The sequence below is a fragment of the Panthera pardus genome, unplaced genomic scaffold (genome assembly GCF_024362965.1).
Source record: "Panthera pardus isolate Hobbes unplaced genomic scaffold, ASM2436296v1 HiC_scaffold_4, whole genome shotgun sequence".
In the NCBI taxonomy this organism is placed as follows: domain Eukaryota; kingdom Metazoa; phylum Chordata; class Mammalia; order Carnivora; family Felidae; genus Panthera; species Panthera pardus.
In genome coordinates this window covers 689,782-709,939 of record NW_026526969.1, presented here as the reverse complement: position 1 = coordinate 709,939, position 20,158 = coordinate 689,782, and the positions used below count along the sequence as shown (strand labels likewise).

The following is a 20,158-nucleotide window of genomic DNA, read 5'->3' as shown; positions in this document are numbered from 1 at the left end:
TAAATTCCTAGAAACATACAATCTTCCAAAACTGAGTGATGAAGAAGTAGAAAATTTGAACTGAATCAGTGATCAAAAACTCTCACCAAATGATGGCTTCACAGATGAAATCTACCAAATGATTAAAGAAGACTTAACACCTATTCTTCTCAAACTATTCCAAAAATAGTAGAGAAAAGAAAAGATCCCATATACATTTTATAAGGCCAGCATTACCCTGATCCAAAACCAGGCAAAGACACTACGAAAAGAGAAAACTACATGCCAATATCTCTAGTGAACACAGATGTAAAGATCGTCAACAATATATTAGCAAACTGAATTCAACAACACAGTAAAAGAATCGTTTATCACAATCAAGTGGGATGTAAAACGGTTCAATATTCACAAAATTTTAAATGTGATATATTACATTAACAAGAGGAAGGATAAAAACCACATGAGCATCTCAACAGATTCAGAAAAAGCATTTGAAAAAATACAACATCCATTAATGATGAAAACTCCCGACAAAGTGGATCTAGAGGAACATACCACAACATAATAAAAGCCAAATGTGAAAAACCCAAAGCTAACATCATACTCAATGGTGAAAAACTGAGCGTTTTCCCCTAAGATCAGGAATAAGTCAAAGATTTCTACTCTCATCATGTTTATTCAACATAGTACTGGAAGTCTTAGCCACAGCCATCAGACAAAAAAAAAAGAAATAAAAGGCATTAAAATTGGTGAAAAAGAAGTAAAACTGTCACCATTTGCAGATGAATTCAGTAAAATTGTAGAATACAAAATACACAGAAACTGTAGCATTTCTCCACACTAACAACAATTAGTAGGAAGAGAAAATAATCACATTTATAATTACATCAAAAAGAATAAATTTAACCAAGGAAGTGAAAGACCTATACTCTAAAAACTATAAGACAATGGGGCGCCTGGGTGGCTCAGTCGGTTGAGCAGCCAACTTCGGCTCAGGTCATGATCTCGCAGTCCGTGGGTTCGAGCCCCGCGTCGGGCTCTGTGCTGACAGCTCAGAGCCTGGAGTCTGTTTCAGATTCTGTGTCTCCCTCTCTCTGACCCTCCCCCGTTCATGCTCTGTCTCTCTCTGTCTCAAAAATAAATAAACGTTAAAAAAAAATTTTTTTTTAAAAACTATAAGACATTGATGAAAGAAACTGAAGACAACACAGATGTAAAGATACAGCCATGCTCATGGACTGGAAGAACTAATACTGTTCAAATGTCCATTCTACCTAAAGCAATCTACAGATTTAATGCAATCCTTATCAAAATACTAATAGTATTTTTCACAAAACTAGAACAATCTTAAAATTTGTATGGAACCACAAAAGACCCCAAAGAGCTAAAGCAGCCTTGAAGGAGAGGAACAAAGCTGGAGGTATCACAAATCTCAGATTTCAAGATATACTATAAAGCTATGCTAATAAAACAGTATGGTACAGGCACAAAAACAGACACACAGATCAATGGAACAGGATAGAGAGCCCAGAAGTAAAACCATGCTTACATGGTCAATTAAACTATGACAAAGGAGGCAAGAATACAGTAGGGGGAAAAGACAGTGCCTTCAATAAGTGGTGATGGGAAAACTGGACAGCTACCTGCAAAAGAATGAAACTGAATCACTTTCTTACACCATACACAAAAATAAACTCAAAATAGATTAAAGACCTAAATGTGAGACCTGAAACCATAAAACTTCTAAAAGAAAAACAGGCATTTATCCTGTGGACATCAGCCTTAGCAACAACATATTCGTGGATATGTTTCTGTAGGTAAGGGAAACAAAAAGCAAAAATAAACTATTGGAATTACACCAAAATAAAAAGCTTTTACACAGCAAAGGAAACCATCAACAAAACAAAAAGGTAATGCACTGAATGGAAGAAGATATTTTCAAATGATATATCTAATAAGGGATTAATACCCAACATATAAAAGGAACATATACAATACAACACCAAAAAGAACAAACTATCACAAAATGGGCAGGGGACCTGAGTAGACATTTTTCCAAAGAAGATATACAGATGGCCACCAAACACATAAAAGATGCTCAACATCACTAATCATCAGAGAAATGCAAATTAAAACCACAATGGGATATTACCTCACATCAATAAGAATGGCTATTCCAAAAAGACAAGAAACAAGTGTTAGTGAGGATGTGGAGAAAAGGGAACCCTCATGCCCTATTACTGGGAATGTAAATAGGTGCAACCACTGTGGAAAACAGAATGGAGGTTCCTCAAAAAAATTAAAAGTAGAATACCATATAAATCCAGTAATTCCACTACTGGGCATTTATCCAAAGAAAATGAAAACATTAATTCAAAAAGATATATACACCCCTATGTTTATTGTAGCATTATTTATAAGAGACAAAATATGAAAGCCACCTAAGAGTCCATCAACAGATGAATGGAAAAGATATATATACCACGTGTGTGCATATATATGTGTGCATGTATGTATATATATGTGTGTGCACATACATGTTTGAATATATTTTTTAATTTAAAAAAATGTTTATGCATTTTTTAATTTTTTTTTAACTTTTTATTCAGTTTTTGAGAGAAAGAGACAGAGTATGAATGGGGGAGGGGCAGAGAGAAAGGGAGACACAGAATCCGAAGCAGGCTCCAGGCCCCAAGCTGTCAGCTCAGAACCCGACGCGGGGCTCGAACTCATGAACGGTGAGATCATGACCTGAGCTGAAGTCAGACACTTAACCGACCGAGCCACCCAGGCGCCCCAAAATGTTTATGCATTTTAAGAAATAAAGAGAAAAAAAGAGAGAAAGAGAGAGAGAGAGAGAGAGTGAGTCTGTGTGTGTGTGTGAGCAGGGAAGGCCAGAGAGAGAGAAGGGGAGACAGAGAATCCTAAGCAGGCTTCATACTGTCAGTGCAGAGCCTGATGCGGAGCTCAAACTCACAAACAGTAAGATCATGACCCGAGCCAAAATCAAGAGTCTGACACTTAAACCGACTGAGCCACCCCTGTATGTATGTATGTGTGTATGTATGTATGTATGTACGTGTTAGGGGTGTGTGTGTGTGTGTGTGTGTGTGTGTGTGTGTGATGGAATAGTCCTAAAATAGAATGAGGTCTTGCCATCTACAACAACGTGGATGGACCTAAAGGGTATTATGCTAAGTGAAATAAGTCAGAAGATAAATACCATAAAATTTCACTTATACATGGAATGTAAAAAAATAATTGAACAAAAAAACAAAAACAGGATCATAAATACAGAGAACAAACTGGTGGTTGCCAGAGAGGAGGGGGTTGGGAGATAGGCAAAATAGGTGAAAGAAATCAAGAGGCAGAAACTTCCAGTTATAAAATAAATAAGTCACAGAGATAAAAAGTACAGCATACAGAATACAGTCAATAATATTGTAATAACATTGTATGGGAATGGATGGTGATTATAAGCATTATCATTGTAAATATTGAGTAATTCATAGAACTGTCAAATCACTATGTTGTGATAAAAACAGAGAGAGAAAGAAACAAATCAAGAAACAGACTCTTAATTATAGAGAACAAACTGATGGTTAGCAAGGGGGACATAGTTGGGGGATGGGTTAAATGGGTGATGGGGAGTAAGGAATACATTTGTCCTGATGAGGAACGGGTGATATATAGATTGTTCAATCATTACACTGTACACCTGAAACTAATACAACACTGTGTGTTAACTAACTGGAATAAAAACTTTTAAAAAAATTACTATGTTGTACATCTGAAACTAATATAACATTGTATGTCAACTATACTTCAATAATTAAAAAGGGGGGGGGGGGCACCAGGGTGGTTCAGTCCGTTATGCAATTGACTCTTGATTTTGGCTCAGGTAATGATCTCATGGTTTATGAGATCGAGCCCTGTGTGAGGTTCCACAGTCACAGTGAAGAGCGTGCTTGGGATTCTCTCTCTCCCTCTTTCTGCCCCTCCCCCACTTGATTCATCTCTCCCTCTCTCTCTCTCTCAAAATAAATAAAAATAAAACATTTAAAAAAACAAAAACAAAAAAAGACCACAGGCCTGTGGCACCCTTCATACACTGGCTCCTCCTCATCTTCCAACTTCACTTCCCAGCTCTCCTCCCATGCAGCCTGCCCCATTCAGGACCACTCTCACTCCACACAAAACACCTCCATACCTGCCCTCTACTCATCCTGCTGCCTCCTAGGTTATGCCCTATTCTCCCTTTTATACACACTCCTCAGTGTTCTTTTCCTATCTCCCTCGCCCCCAAAATAGATTGTTCCAAGTTCTGTAACCTCAGGCACTTGGGAACAACATGTTGGTTTGCACACTCATGCACTGTATTGTGGTTAGTTTACCCTCAGTAGATTACAAGCTCCTTTAAAGTACAAATTAAAATACATCATCATGCAGTGAGTGCATAAATATCAGATAAAATATAAAGCAAAGAAAATACAGATGAATAATAAACACCTAGTGAAATCTTCTCAAATCTCCGTAACATACCTTTAGAGTCATCTGAAACAAAGCAAATTTTCAACAAATGTCAAAAATGAAGCAAGGAGATACAAATAAACACAAACAAAGTAATCTGGAAGTCATAAAAAATTTTGCAATTTCAATCATTATCCCAACAGGACTTTTTAAGCTGAATCTACAAAATTTATAGCACGTAGAAAAAATAGTTTTTCCAAGAGTTTGGGAAAGAATACACACAAATATTAAAGTATTAACAAAACTATTATAACTTATGGTATTAAGATTCATTGGTGGAACAAAATAGAAAGCCCAGGGAAAAACAGCCTCAACTATGTACACAAATTTGATATGTTTCAAAAGCAAACATCACAGAACACTGACAATTGTTTAATTTATGGTGCTGGGTTCCCTCATCCACATTCCCACACTCACCCTCCTTCATCTACAACTATCCTCTACTTACATTCTGATGCCTCTCAACTCTATTTTCAACCAAAGCCTGCATCCCAAATCTCAACCTGATCATTCAAAGGCCAAAGCACAACTCAACTCTATCTAGATGTTCCATTGGCAGTCAAATTTAAGAAGACCAAATGGAACACATCTTCCCTAGTAAATTTCTCCCCCTCTTCTATTTCTTCTACTGGTAAATGAGCCGATTCCTCTTAGATGCCCAAGATAAATATCTGGGAGACTTTACGTAGTTTCTCCCTTAACTTCTCCATGGTAACTTGTGAAGTCCTGTCAATTTTTCTCGCTTCATGTCTCTTGAATCTATTCTCCCTCTCTCTTCTTCCCCTCCTGACATGGCTTTAATCCTCACCCTCATATTTTCTCACTTGCATAACTCCATAGCCTAATAACTGATACTCTCTGACCTTCAGTCAGTTCATTCAATATCCTGTTTCAGAAGTAATCTAAGATGCAAATATACTTATGACACTCCCCTGCTTAAAACCTTTCAAGCCCTTTACTTCTCTCAAAACAAAATCCTCGCCATAACATATAAAATCCTTCCAGATCCAGCTCTTACCTGCCCCTAGCCTCTTCTTTCATCACTCCCTGGCTCCAACACCCCCCTACACACACACACTCACCCAGTTCTGCTTGCATCTCTTAACTAGGCTTATCAAAAAGAAAAGAGAATGAACCCAAATAAATAAAACCACAGTAAGGGAGGAGAAATAACAACCAACATCACATAAATACAAGCAATTATAAGAGAATATTATGAAAAACTATATGCCAATAAATTGGACAAACTGGAAGAAATAGGTAAATTCCTAGAAATATATAAACTACCAAAACTACCACAGGAAGAAATAGAAAAGTTGAGCAGACTGATAACCAGCAAAGAAATTGAATCAGTAATCAAAAAAATTCCCAAGAAACAGAAGTCCAGGGCAGCTTCACAGTGGAATTATACCAAACATTTAAAGAAAAATTCATACCTATTCTTCTCAAACTATTAAAAAAAAAAAAAAGAAAGAAAGAAAAAGGAAAACTTCCAAACTCATTCTATGAGGGCAGCATTGCCCTGATACCAAAACCAGAGAAAGACTCCACTAAAGAGAACTACAAGCCAATATCCCTGATAAACACGGATGCAAAATTTTTAATAAAATACTAGCAAACTGGGGTGCCTGGATGGCTCAGTTGGTTGAGCGTCAGACTTCGGCTCAGGTCATGATCTCACAGCTCGTGAGTTCGAGCCCCATGTCAGGCTCTGTGCTGACAGCTTGGAGCCTGCAGCCTGCTTCAGATTCTGTGCCTCCTCTCTCTCTGCCCCAACCCACTCGCATTCTGTCTCTGTCTCTCTCAAAAATAAATAAACATAAAAAAATTTTTTTTAATTAAAAATAAATAAATAAAATACTAGCAAACCAAATCCAGTAATACATTTCAAAATAATTCACCACAATCAAGTAGGATTTACTCCTGGGTTGCAACACCAGTTCAATACTCACAAATTGATCAACGTGACACATCGCATTAATAAAAAAAAGGATAAGAACCATATGATCATTTCAATAGATGCAGAAAAAAACATCTGACAAAGTACAATATCCATTCATGATAAAAACCCTCAACAAAGTAGGTTTAGAAGGAACATCCCTCAACATAACAAAGGGCATATATATAAAAACCACTGATAATATCACCCTCAATGGAGACCATAGAGCTTTTTATTTTTGTTGTACTGGCACATAAATGGACACATAGATCATTGGAACAGAATCAAAAACCCAAAAATGAACGCACAGCTATATGGTCAATTAATCTTCAACAAAGCAGGAAAGAATATCCAATAGGGAAAAAGACAGTTTCTTCAACAAACGGAGTTAGGAAAACTGGACAGCAACACGCAAAAGATTGAAACTGGACCACTTTCTTATACCAAACACAAAAATAAAATCAAAATAGATGAAAGACCTAAATGTAAGACTTGAAACCATAAAATCCTAGAGGAGAACATAGGCAGGAACCTCTTGGACATCAGCTGTAGCAACTTGTTTCTAGAGAGATCTGCTGAGGCAAGGGAAACAAAAGCAAAAATAAACTATTGGGACTTCATCAAAATAAAAAGCTTCTGCAAAGTGAAGAAAATAGTCAACAAAACTAAAAGGCAACCTAAGGAACCAGAGAAGATATCTGCAAATGACATATCCAATAATGGGTTAGTATCCAAAGTATATAAAGAATTTATAAAGCTCAACACCCAAAAAATGAATAATTCAATTCAAAAATCAGCAGGAGACATGAATAGTCATTTTTACAAAGAAGACATACAGTTGGCCAGCAGACACATGAAAAGACGCTCAACATCACTCATCATCTGGGAAAATCAAATCAAAACTATACCTGGGCGCCTGGGTGGCTCAGTCAGTTAAGCATCTGACTTCGGCTCAGGTCATGATCTCACGGTTCATGAGTTCAAGTACTGCATCGGGTGAGCTCCTCCCCACCTTCAGGAACTCTCTCAAATGAAACAACACAAAACAAAAAAACTACACTTCACACCTTTCAGCTAAAATCAACAACACAAGAAACAACAGGTGTTTGTGACAATGTAGAGAAAGGAGAACCCTCTTGTACTATTGGTGGAAATGCAAACTTGCGTAGCCACTCTGGAAAACAATATGGAGGTTCCTCAAAAAGATAAAAAACAAAACAAAAACAGAGCTACCCTACAATCCAGTAATCACAATACAAGGCAGTTACCCAAACAATACAAAAATACTAATTCAAAGGAATACATGCACCCTGATGTTTACAGCAGCATTATCTACAATAACCAAATTATGGAAACAGTCCAAGTGACCATCGACTGATGAATGGATAAAGATGTGGTATATCTATACAATGGAGTATTACTCAGCCATAAAAAAGAATGAAATCTTGCCATTTGCAATGACATGGATGGACCTAGACAGTATTATGCTAAGTGAAGTAAGTTAGTCAGAGAAAGCAAGAAACATATGATTTCCCTCCTGTGTGGAATTTAAGAAACAAAACAAACAAGCAAAGGAAAAAAGAGAGAGAGAGGCAGACAAACCAAGAAAGAGACTCTTAACTATAGACAGCAAACTGACGGTTACCAAAGGGGAAGCGGATGGGGGAATGGGTTAAGTAAGTGATGGGGAGGGGCACCTGGGTGGCTCAGTCGGTTGAGCATCTGACCTTGGCTCAGGCATGATCTCACGGTTTGTGAGTTCAAGCCCCACATCGTGCTCACTGCTGTCAATGCAGAGCCTGCTTCAGATCCTCTGTCCCCCTCTCTCTCTGTCCTGCCCCCACTCATGCTTTCTCCCAAAAAATAAAAATAAATAGGTGACGGGAATTATAGGGTGCACTTGTGATGAGCAATGGGTATTGTATGGAAGTGGTGAGTCACTATATCATACACCTGAAACGAATACTACGTTGTATGTTAACTAACTGGAATTTGAATAAAAACTTTTTTAAAAAGTCATTCAAACATATGTTTCCTAAAAGATATACTTTAGTTTCAATGACCAAATGGGCTGAAAGCAAAAGGAGGGAAAAGATATACCATGCGCCATAACCAAAAGTCTCCGGAGTAGCTAAACTAACATCACATGTGATGCACTTTAAGATAAAATTTGTTACTAGCAACAACAGGCACTTTATAAGACCTGATATCCATAAAGAAGTTACAATTATAAATACACATACACCTAAAAATAGAATTTCCAAACACAAGAGGCAAAAATTGACAGCACTGAAGGGAGAAACAGACAATTCAACAATAATATTTGGAGAATTCATTATACTATTTTTGATAATGGATAAAACAATCAGACGAAAGATCAAGTAAAGAGATTTGCCAAGTAGACTCAGCAAACACCTACAAGACTGCAGGCTGCAACAGTAAGCAACAATACATACATAAATACATATGTATGTATGTATTTACACACACACACATATCATTTTCATGTGCACATTCTCTAGGATAGGCCATGAAACAAATCATAAAAATCATACAAAGGATAAAAATCATACAAAGTATATTCTCCAACCACAATAGATTTAGAAAATACCATGAAAAAATACTTGAGAAATTTGCAAATATGTGAAAATTAGACAACACTCTCCTAAATAACCAATGAGCCAAAGAAGAAATACCAAAGTAAGTTAGGAAATACTGAGATAAAAAAACACAAAACTTATGGGATGTAGCAAAAGCACCAAGAGCTATGCGATAAGCAAAATTATAGCTGTAAATACCTATATTAAAAATAAATCTCAGATCAATATGTTGCACACCCTAAACTTACACAATATGTCAATTATATGTAAATTTAAAAAATAAAATCTTAAAAGTTTAAAACTTTAAAAGTTAAAAGGATCTCAAATCAACAACCTGTTGACCTTAAGAAACCAGAAAATGAAGAGTAACTTAAATCCAAAGCCAGTAGACAGAAGGAATTAATTAGACTACAGTGAAACAAATACAATAGAGAACAAAGAATAAAGAAAATCAACAGAATAAAAAGTTGGTTCTTTGAAAAGATCAACAGAATTAATCATTTAGTTAGATTTAACAAGAACAAAAAAGAAGACTCAAATTATTAAAATCAGTAATTACTACCAACCTTACATAAATAAAAAATATTCTAAAGAATTATACAGAATACTATAAACAATTGTAATCTAACAAATTAGGTAACTACATGAAGTAGACAAGTTCCTTGAAGACACAAAGTACTAAAATCAATTCACAAAGAAATTCTCTGAATCAAGCTGTAACAAGTAAAAAGATTTGAATTAGTAATCAAAGCTTTCCACAAAGAAAAGTCTAAGATCAAATGACTTCACTAGTGGATACTACCAAACCTTACGAATGAACACCAATCCTTAAAACTCTTCCAAAATATAGAAGAAATGCAAACACTTCCCAATTTATTCTATGAGGCCAGTTTTCCTTGATTCCAAAACTAAAGACACTACAAGAAAACTACAAAGATATATTTATCTATATACATGCAAAAACTGAGCCAAATGCCAACAAACCAAATCCAGAAACATATATAAAGGATCACAAACCATGACCAAAGGTGGATTGTCCCAGTCATGTAAGATTGTTTCAACATATGAAAATCAAGTAATGTCATACACCATATTAATAAAATAAATGACAAAAACCACACAATCATCTCAATAGGCACTGAAAAAGCACTTGACAAAATCCAACACTCTTTCATGCTAAACACAAGGAATAAGTCAGAAATAGAAGAGAACATCATCAACATGAAAAAGGACATCTAAGAACCCACAGCTAACTTCACACTTCATGATTACCCCCTAAGATCAGCAACAAGACTGGATGTCTGCTGTACAGCAGGTTCTAGCCAAGGCCAAGAAAAATAAATTTAAAAGCATCCAGATTAGAAGGAAGAAGTAAGACTATCTCTCATCAGAGATGACATATCATGTATATATAAAATCCTAATAACTCATTTGGGGTGCCTGGGTGACTCAGTTGGTTAAGCGTCCAAATCTTGATTTCAGCTCAGATCGTGATCTTGTGCTTTGTGGGTTCAAGCCCTACATCAGGCTCTTTGCTGGCAGCATGGAGCCTGCTTGGGATTCTGTCTCCCTCTCTTTCTGCCCCTCCCCCCTCATGCATGCACATGCTCGCTCTCTCTCTCTCTCTCTCTCTCTTTCTCTCTCCCTCATAAATATTTTTTAAAAAATCCTAATAACTCATTAAAAAAACTATCAGATTATAGTTTGTTTAATGAGTTACTAGGATTTTTTAAATCCTGAACTGTTAAATGAGTTCAGGATGGTTGCAAGATACAGGACTAATGTACAGAACTCAACTGTATTTCTTTGGGCAGGGGAGGGGCAGAGAGAGAGAGAGAGAGAGAGAGAGAATCTTAAGCAGGCTTCACATCCAGCGTGGAGCCCATGACCCTGAGATCATGACCTGAGCCAAAATTAAGAGTCAGATGGTCAACTGACTCAACCACTCAGGCACCCCTCAACTGTGTTTCTATGTGCTAACAATAACAATACAAAAATGGAATTAAGAAAACAATTCCATTTGCAATAGCATCAGAAGAATAAAATATTAAGTAACAAATTTTACCAAAAAATGCAAGACTTGAACATGGAAAACTAGAAGAGATTATATATGTTATTGAAAGAAATTTAAGATCTAAATAAATGAAAACACATTTCATGTTCTTGGACTGGAAGGCTAATACTGTTAAGATAGCAATATTCCTCAAATTGATCTACAGGTTCCATGCAATCCCTACCAAATTCCAACTGGGTAAGAGTGCCAAGACAATTAAAAGTGGGAAAGAATAGGTTTTTTTCAACACATGGTACTGAGATAACCAAATATCTATAAGCAAAAAGATAAAGTTAGACCCGTATCTCACACCATATACAAAATTCACAAAAAAAGAACAAACACCTAAATGTAAGAGCTAAAACTATAACACTCTTGGAAGAAAACATAAGATTAAATTTTCATGACCTTGAATCAGGCAATGGTTTCTTAAATATGAAACCTAAAGGGTGCGCCTGGGTGGCTCAGTAGGTGGAGCATGCAACTCTTGATCTTGGGGTCATAAGGCCCACATTGGGCATGGAGCCTAACAACAAAACAAAACAAAACAAAACAAAAACCACAAGCAACAAAAAGAAAAATGATAAATTGAACTTCATCAAAATTAAACACCTTTGTGCTTCGAAGGGTACCATCAAGAAAGTTAAATGACACCCAAAGAATGGGATATTTGTATTTGCAAATCATATAACTGGTAAGTATCTAGAATTATAAAGAAATCCCACAACAATAAAAAGACTACTTAATTTTAAAATAGGCAAAGGAATAGAGATTTCTCTAAATATATACAAATAGCCAGAAAGCACATGAAAAGATGCTCATCATCATTACCCATCAGGGAAATGCAACTGGAGCCCCAAAGTATTACTTCACCCATTAGGATGGCTATAATCAAAGAGTCAGGGAACAAGTGTTAAGGAGGACTTTGAGAAATTGGAACATTCATACATTGCTGGCAGAAATATGAAATGGGGCAGCCACTTTGGAAAACAGTCTGGCAATTGCTCAAAATGTTACACTTAGAGTTCTAGAGTTACCATATGACCCAGCAATTCATGTCCACACAAAAACTTGTACAAAAATATTCATAGCAGCATTACTGATAAGAGCCAAAAGTGGAAACAATCTGAACACCTATTAACTGATTAATGAATAAAAAAAAAAATGGTATGTCCATAAAATGGAATATTATTCAGCAATAAAAAGAAACAAATACCGGTACATTCTACAATATGGAAGAACACTGTAAACCTTAAGCTAAGTGAACCAGTAACAAAAGAGTACATATTATATTTTTACATTTACATGAAATGTCTAGAATAGGCAAATCTACAGAGCCAGAAAATAGATCAGTAATTTCTTAGAGATGGAGGGGATAATAAATGGGACAGTTGGGGGTGACAAGTAAGGAGTGCACAGTTTCTCTGTGGGGTAATGAAAATGTTCTAAAATTGATTGTAGTAATGAATGCACAACTCTGTAAATATACTAAAAAATCTTGTAACTTAAATGGGCAAACGTATGGTATGTGATTTATAACTCAAGTTGTTACCAAAAAAAAAGTAGGCTAAGACCTACACACTAAACCTCTTAGGGTGACTGCTTACTAAAACAGAAAATTTTAATAGGATCCAGAGGCTCCAACAAAACATCAAAAATGTCTAGGATACAATAAAAAGCCAATCATCATACCACGAACCAGGAAAACACAGCTTGAATAAATAAAAGACAATTAACAAACACTAATACCACACATGAATCAGATGTTAGAATTACCTGACAAGGATCTGAATTTTTTTAAACTTTTTTTTAAGTTTATTTATTTTGAGAGAGAGAGAAAAAAAGAAAGCAAGAGCACAAGTGGGGGAGGGCCAGAGAGAAAAATCCCAAGTAGGCTCTGTTCTGTCAACACAGAGCCTGACTCAGGGCTCCAACTCATGATGTGAGATCTTGACCTAAGCCAGAATGAAGAGTCAGAGGCTTAACTGACTGAGCCACCCAGGCGCCCCACCTGACAAGAATTTTAAAGCAGCCATCATGTTTTAATGAGCATTGAGCTATACAACTGAAACAAACAACAAAATAAAAAATCTTAAAAAAGAAGATACAGAAAAGAACCAAATGGAAATTACAGAACTGCAAAATAACATAACCAACACAAAAAGTCACTAGATGGGCTCAATCGCAGAATGAATACAACAGAGGCAAAAATGAGTCAAGCTGAAACTGGAAGTAGCACAATGAAAGTGAAAAGATCTAAACAAAAGAGAAAAAAATAATGCCTCCCACACTGTAGGACAATCACAAAAGTTCTAAGATTTGTATTCTCACAAAGAAAGAAAGGAGAAAGAGAACAGTGCTAATAAATTATTCCAAAAATGGCTGAAACATCCAAATTTGGCAAAACTCATGAACTTAACAGTTCAAAAACCTAAAAGAACTGCAAATAGGATAAACTCAAACAAATTCATGCCAAGATATATCATACTTACACTTATGAAAACTAAAGACAAAGAAAAAACCTTTAAAGCAACCAGGGAGAAAGGATACGTCACCTGTAGGGAAACACGAATTCCAATGATAGAGGGTTTCTCATCTGAAATCATGGAGGTGTCAAGGAAGTGGCACAATATTTTCAAGTGCTAAAAGTAAAGAACTGTCCATCACAAATTCTACAAACAGAAATAGCAAGAAAATCTTAAGAAAACTAAAGAACAAAAGAAGACAACTCTATTGTTTAAATATTAATTCTAACTTATTACAAAGTATACAAGTACCATTATATGAGCAATTACAAGTTTTTCTTATAATAGTAACTAAATATTTGGGAATTACCGATTTCCCCCTCACCATCACCAATGCCAATGAGATTCATATATGTAGATGGCTTCCCTATTTCCTTAATTCTCTTAAAAAGAAATAGTTCTGCCACTATTCAAGATCTTTTATCAATTTAACAGTTCTGTTCTACTTGAAAAATCCAAAGCTTATGAGCCTAAAATCAGAGCTATTTGTTTAAAAAAGATGGAAGATACATTATGTCTCAACCATCCATAAAGTCTATTTTTTTTTTATTTTTTTTTTTAACGTTTATTTATTTTTGAGACAGAGAGAGACACAGCATGAACGGGGAGGGGCAGAGAGAGAGGGAGACACAGAATCAGAAGCAAGCTCCAGGCTCTGAGCCATCAGCCCAGAGCCGACGCGAGGCTCGAACTCACGGACCGCAAGATCATGACCTGAGCTGAAGTCGGACGCTTAACCGACTGAGCCACCCAGGCGCCCCAGAAATAGTATCTCCTAAAGAGGAAGTCCTGAATGAACCTCTATAATCATGTAACAGCTTAACCATCTTAAAAGCCAAATCCTAAGAGCAAATAATATTTATCTTAATCCACTCTAATTTATAAAGAGTGTGTGTGTGTGGTTTTTTTTAAACAAGAATGACTATGCAAGTATGACTAGTGACCTGTTAAGCAGCCAAGAAAGAAACAGATGGTCATCTTGCAAAACTGTAAATTCAAGATCTGTTTCACATTATTTACCAACTGATTCACTGAACTAATTTTTTATCAAGTTTGTAAAATATACTAAGTACTGTACAAGGCAGTGACAAAAAAATAAATAAGGTACTACCATACTGTGATATAAGAATCACATAACAGAGTATATATTAGGTCCTCATCCCTGGCTCCTGGCACAGAGCTCCTAAAACCTTTGGAATTTCTTGATGGGGTTGGAGGAGCATCTTTTGTTATTCATAATAAGCCCCTTTCAACCATATCTTGGGGGATGGGGGCTGGTTGCCAGAAGAACCAACCCCTGACCTCAGAATGGGGGAAAGGGGCTGCAGATAGAGTTTATCCCCATCGACCAATGATTATGCCTACATAATGAAGCCTCCATAAACTCTAACTGAAGGGATTCAGAGACCTTCTGGATTGGTGAACACATGGATGTGCCCGGATGGTGCCCCCAGAGAAGGCATGGAAGTTCATGGAGGTCCCATACCCCTTCCCACAAGAGATGCCTTAGGTATCTCTTCCATTTGCTGTTCCTGAGTTATATCCTTTCTAATGAGCAGGTAATGGTTAAGTAAGAGCTTCCCAGAGTTCTGTGAGCCATTATAGCAAATAACTGACCTGGGTTGTGGGAAGCCCCAGTTTACAGCCAGTTAGACCGAAGTACAGGTCATGACCTGGGACTGGCATGTGGGGGGGTGGGGAGGAGGACAGGCAGAGGCTAAAGTCTTAATGTGTGGGATCTGCACTAACTCTAGGTAGGTGGTGCCATAATTGGGTTAAATTATAGAACACCAGTTGGTGTTTGGAGGGTCGGAGAATTGTAAAGGGAAAGCCCCCATATTTGGTGTCAGAAGTGTTGTGAGTAGTGTAGAAGAGACATAGCTTACCTTCAGGCGTGATCCTAGACCTCAAGGAACTCCTAGTCATGAGAAAAATGGGCCCACGAGCAATAATTTAAATAAAATGATATGTACTATAATAGGTATGTCTACCAAGTGCCAGGAAAGCAAGCAACTAACCACGCCAACAAAGTGACATTTATGCTGATTTTTAAATACTATAGTATTATAGTTAAATACTATAGTTCCTCAGGGTTCTATCAGTTCCTCTTAAGCTCTCCCCCTAGTTCTCCACCCTAGCTGCACATTACAGTCACATGGGAAACATGTTTTTTTTTTTAATTAAAAAAAATGTTTTTAAGTTTATTTATTTTGAGCGGGGTTGGGGGGGGCACCTGGGTGGCTCAGTCGGTTAAGCGTCTGGCTTTGGCTCAGGTCATGATCTCGCGGTTCATGGGTTTGAGCCCTGCATCGGGCTCTGTGCTGACAGCTCAGAGTCTGGAGCCTGCTTCGGATTCTGTGTCTCCCCTTCTCTCTTCCCCTCCCCTGCTCATGCTCTGTCTTACTCTATCTCAAGAATAAATAAACTTAAAAAAAAAATTTTTTTTTTTGAGAGAGAGAGCAGGGGAGAGGCAGAGAGGGAGAATCCCAAGCAGGCTGTGCACCATCAACACGGAGCCTGACATGGAGCTCAGAACCACGAAATCATGACCTGAGCTGAAACCAAGAGTCCAGCACTTAACCAACTGAGCCACCCAGGTACCCCAGGAAGCATTTTTTAAATGACAATGTCTGGTCCCAGAGCAAATCGACTGAATCAGAATCTCTGTGGAAGCCTGCATCCCCTCATCCTTACCCTTTAAAAGCTATCCAGGTGGTTTCATAAAGTAGTGCCTGGGTTAAAAATGACCAACTCCATTTGAGAAAAACATAACCCAGGCTTCAACCAATCTTCTGGCAATGAGGAAAGAAAAAGATTTCAAGTAGAAACAATATGAGCTATAACAGAGTTACTGTGAGGAGAGAAGAGGATTCTAAGGTTTCTAGGATGAAGGCCTAAAACGGAACAAGAAATGTTTATATGTGCTTGAGGGGGCTATGTGAGTAAAGGGAAGGGAAAGGAAAAGATAACCAAGTTTGGAGCATTCACTATCCAAGTTTAGCTTTCCAATAGACAAATGAAAATAAAGAACACTTGAAATTCAAGAAAAATGGGGACCGAATACACATCTTTGAAAACCATAAATACAGCACTATTTGAAGCCATGAAAGGAGGTATAATCACACAAGGAAATTAGAGAAAAGAACATAAACCGAAACTCTAGTGAATATCATGTTAATCGGAGAAAATGAAAAAGAGGGAAGCGTCAAGGGAAGGTTTTTGTTTTTGTTTTGGAAGGTGGAAATCTGAGCATGTATGCAGGCTGAGGTAAAAAATGACAATGCAGAGATCAAAGATGTTAGTTTTAGAAAGGAGGACCCTTCTTTGATAAAAGGAAAGGAGATCAGAAATCAGATAGGCATAGGCACACAGAAAAATGATAGAATTTTAGTAGTCAGGGCTGAAGTTCACCAATTTCTTCTGTGAATTTTCTGCTTATTGCAAAATAAGCAACGAAAAACATCCAGTAGGACACCGAGAGGAGAATGGTAAAAATCTACAAACAGCCATTTAGGTTTTAGTACATAAGATTAGCCTAGGGGAAAGTCAAAGCATCTCCAGCCAGTGAGAGTAAAGTCAGAATCCAGCAGTTTAGAACAGCATCAGCAGCTCACTTACATGATTTTCTCCAGTCTGCTCTGGAGATCCTAGGAGCAGAAAAAACCAACTGTTTGATTCATCCTGACTTGGAGACCATCAGAGCACATGCAGCAAGAATGGCTTGAAGCCAGTAACACTGTTTTTATACTTCTAAAAAGTTACATTTTTATTTCACTCTTAAAAAAGAAAGAAAGAAAAAAAAAAAAAAAAAAAGACAAGGCTGTAGCTACTTCCTTGGGTTGCCAGAAAGAGTGTTTGGGAAAGTGAGGGATAATTACTTTCACTCCTACAGCACTTGTCAGAACTTTCACTCCTAAGCATTTTTGATCCCTTCAAGAGCTGATTCCCAAAATTCTAAACCTGATTCCTCTAAGCTCTTAAAGGATGAAAATTCATTGCAGGATTGGACTATCCAACTGAGAGAGAAACAAGTGAAATACTTCTTACATACAACGCTGTATTCTGGCTAGTAGGCAAACACTGCTGATTGAAGGTGGGAGGTGATAAGGGAGTGATTGTATTTGAGGCTCCCTAAGAATCATTTACAAAGCCAATTAATATAAAACAATACTTAACACAAAGATTGCAGAATTCAGGGTTGTTTTTTGTTTGTTTGTTTGTTTTTTACTGAATATATACAGTGAGTAAATAATTGACAATTTAATCTCTTTCTCACACTCGGAGTTCACTAATTTGTCCTGCCATCTACCGCACCACTCTTCAAGGAGTGGCAAGAATCCCTCCGGATACTGAACCTCTTGCCACGACCATCTGGAGAGTACAGAGACCTGAAGGAGGAAGAGACTAACACGCGTGAGCATCCACTATGTGGCAGGCCTACTGTGTGCCAGGCTCTGGGCAAGACACTTTACATGTTATGCGTGCAGGTCATTGAAAGACGAATTATGATGTTCAAACCACGGATCTGGCGTTCAGGAGGGTATTAGGGTGTCTGAAGGTTTAAGTGTAAAGGAAAAGAAGTGTTAGTGACCGTGGCTGATGAAAGTGAGGGAAAAAGAGGCGAGTTGGGAAAGGAAGGCATCTGAGAGCAAAAGAGCAAAACCCAGGGGATGGGGGGGATGGGGGGCGACTGGAAGGTACGGAGGACACGGCAATATGGGGCAGGCATGAGGGTGAGTCTGTGGAAGCGAAGCCGGGGTACAAGTGAAGGCAAAAGTCTGATCTGATCCCGGCGGGATGGGCGGCGGGCGAGGGGTGGGGTGGGGAGGTGGGTCTCATCCCGGGAAGGCGCCCCAAAGGACTGCAGGGGCTGGGAAACGGTGCCAGCGCTACGAAAGGGGAGGGGACGGAGAGGGGAGGGGGCGGCGGGGGGATGACCACGGCGGGGACGAGGCGGAGGACGGCGAAGCGGAGACCGGGAAACGCAGGCGCTGGGGGAAGGGGAGCGGGTGTGGGTGCAGGAGCCGGCAGGCCAGGGCGAGGGGCGCCGCGCTCGGGGGGCGGGGCTGGACAACTGCCCGCAGGGAGATGGGGAGACGTGCGAGCAGGAGGTGACGCGCAGCCAAGGGATGTCAGGACCGAGCCGCCCGGGGCCCGGAGCCATGTGGGCGGCTGCGGGAAGGCAGCGGGGCCGGGGAGGCGCTCCGAGCCGGGCCACAGGGAGCGCGGCGTTCCCCTTACCTGGGTTGAGTGAGGAGCCGCCGCGCCGCCTCGTTAGCATCCTGCGCTCAGCCGCTTCTCCCACTGCCCTAGGTGGGGGCCATTCCACCCGCCCCGGGAGCCCGCCTTCACCGCCAGGCGCCAGCTGCTGCCAGCCCGGCCCGGCCCCGCGGAGCAGCGCCGACGCGACCCGCGCCCGCAGCCGCCTCAGCAGCGACTCCCGCCGTGGCTGCCTCAGCCCCTGCCGCCAGCCTCTCGGGTGGGCCTGGGATCACAAGTGTGCCACGATTGGTTGCCGCACGCCCGGCCCGGGAGATGTGTCGGCTTCTGTGATTGGTGGGGTTCCCTAGCTGCCGCCCGCGGGAGGTGGTACTGGGAATAGCGCCGGGTCTTGCAGGCGTTGAAGGGCGGGATGGGTCTGACGTCGCGGCCGGACGGGCGCCTCTGCGTCCCTGCGTGTGCTCGCTCCGCGAGAGGGCTCCGAGCAGCCACCTGCCCGGACGGGTTGTTGCCCTAGCAACGGCGCACTTGACCTGGCTGGAGGGGAGCTGCGCAAGGGGTGCGGACCACGCCGCCTTAACCCCCACGTGGGCAGCCTTCATCGGTGAAACCCTGCCGCCGGACAAGAAAAGGAGCTTTTCCAAGAAATCTTCTTTTTGCATGTCCACTGCTTCAGATACCACCCCTCTGGCCGCTGCTGGCGGAGGAGCTTTCATCTCATAGGAGATATAACTCAAGAACAGATATCAAATTCACACAATATTGCATTCCACACAAAAAGTGTAAGTGAGTGACTGGAGATTCTGTCCCAACCATAGGGATGGGGAACTGATACTTGAGAGAAAGAAGTGAAAGCTGGGATTGGAGAAGAGGCAAAGGGAAGACAAACGTTGTGGAGAGGGCTGACATTTCCCACCTGAAAATTAAGAGTTCATGTTTATGTCAGTTAGGAACTGACATATCCATACCAGATTCTGTCAAAGCAATTATTTCACTTCTATAAACTGTGGAACAAGATTCAAAATGAAGTAAGCATTGCCAAAGGGTCACTGTCAATAGAGTCTAGAGCACATTGAGGAAATTTTTTGCCTAGTGCAATTCTGGGAATACCTCAAACGTTTTACTTTTGTCCATTGAACTTTGGACTTTTGTCAATTGCAACTTGTCGGTGTCAACTCCACTGTCTCCTCCCATTCATCCTTCCACTTTGGACTGAAAGAGAAAATGTTAACACCTGGTAGCTAAAAAGTAAATCATGCATTAGATTTTAAGTTTAAGGTCTGCTAGCAACAATCATAATATTAAAAAAAAA

General features: G+C 39.3%; 1 protein-coding gene across 2 annotated transcripts in view; it reads right to left on the bottom strand.

Moving 5' to 3' along the window:
• Positions 1 to 19,106, bottom strand: part of TPST1 (tyrosylprotein sulfotransferase 1) — a 166,774-nt gene extending 147,668 nt beyond the window's left edge. The window contains exons 1-2 of one of the 2 annotated variants that reach the window (XM_019421744.2): positions 18,868 to 19,106; positions 13,657 to 13,773 (exon numbers count right to left, since the gene is read on the bottom strand). The gene's annotated coding sequence lies outside the window, so the exon portion shown is untranslated. The remainder of the gene's footprint in view (positions 1 to 13,656; positions 13,774 to 18,867) is intronic. The other variant, XM_019421743.2, reaches the window with a different exon arrangement.
• Between the last annotated feature and the right edge of the window lie 1,052 nt (positions 19,107 to 20,158).